This window comes from Hibiscus syriacus, unplaced genomic scaffold (genome assembly GCF_006381635.1).
Source record: "Hibiscus syriacus cultivar Baekdansim isolate YM2019G1 unplaced genomic scaffold, ASM638163v2 tig00110338_pilon, whole genome shotgun sequence".
NCBI classification, from domain to species: domain Eukaryota; kingdom Viridiplantae; phylum Streptophyta; class Magnoliopsida; order Malvales; family Malvaceae; genus Hibiscus; species Hibiscus syriacus.
In genome coordinates this window covers 1150100-1151447 of record NW_024062691.1, presented here as the reverse complement: position 1 = coordinate 1151447, position 1348 = coordinate 1150100, and positions in this window count along the sequence as shown.

Sequence of the window (1348 nt, the reverse complement as noted above, 5' to 3'; positions counted from 1 at the left end):
AATCTCTCATTTTCTCAAAATTCCTAAAACCATAAACACCCGTCGTTCTCATGCTCTCAACCTCCTCTCTCTAAAATTTCTCAAAATCATCATTTCAAGTCAGAATCTATTCAATTTTCAACTACTAAACCTGTTACTATCAACAAATTCGTGCAAACAACATCACATTCTCACAAAATCTGAATTTTCAAGGTAATATTTCAAAAAACCCCTGTTTTATTGATTTTTGAACTTGTGACTATTTTGATTAATTCTAGGTTGAAATATATATCGGGCATCGATTATATAATGTTTAGAAACTATATTTTACAATTAATTTCATCAAACACACAAAAATTTCAAAATTTTTTGGAATTTTCAAAATAAAAAAAATTGTTTTGATTTTAAAATTGTTTTTTTTAATCTAATTATGTTGTTTTGAAAATTTCATATTGATTTTCAAACATCGTTTTCAAAATTGCCCATTAGGATTCGGTTTAGAGAACCTTGAATATTGAAGACTCTTATTGAGTTTTGGGATTGATTATATTGCATCATATTGTTTTTAAAATTGCAGGTATCTATTCTATTCCGATTTCTTGAACCATGTCTAATCCTAAACGCCCTAGGTCATCCTCTAGTCGTTCGAGTCAAAACCGAGCTCTCATTCCTCCTCTACCTCAAAATCCAAACGAACCCAAAATAACCATTCTTAATTATTACTTCAACCAACCTGGTCGTCATCGAGAAGAACTCTATCATAGGTTCATGAATTCTTTCCAATCTTATAAAATCTGGGAAGAGCGTATCCCCTCACTTCAAGTTATGGTTGATATGAATTTTCAATATCTTCCTACCCTTAAATCCTAAAAATTTGATAAACTTTGTCACCTTAAACCGATTGTCTATCATCAACTAGTCTGTATTTTCTACTCCAATACGGTATGTGTCCAAAATGAGTGTCAAACTACAACTATAGGAATTCGATCTTATCTCTTAGGTGAATTCATTTATATCGACTCGGACACAATCGCTAATGCCTTTGGTTTAGATAACGTGGGTCTAGTTAATGAGAGAGAGATTGTGGCTACTCCCTATAAAGCTAAGGATATTGTAAGTACCTTAAGAACTCATCACGAGCAATTTCTTCACTTGATGTTCTCTTTGTGGTTTAGACCATCCGGAGATAGGTACTCTTCCCTTAGAGTCTTAGATTTATGGTAGATACATTGTATCCATCATAACAAGAAAATAAATTTGCCACATATTATTTTTGGTGAATTAATAGATACTGTAAACGTTGTCCCATCCAAAAATGTCAAAACTTTAGTTTATGGTTGTTTACTTAGTAATTTGTTTATCAAACTAA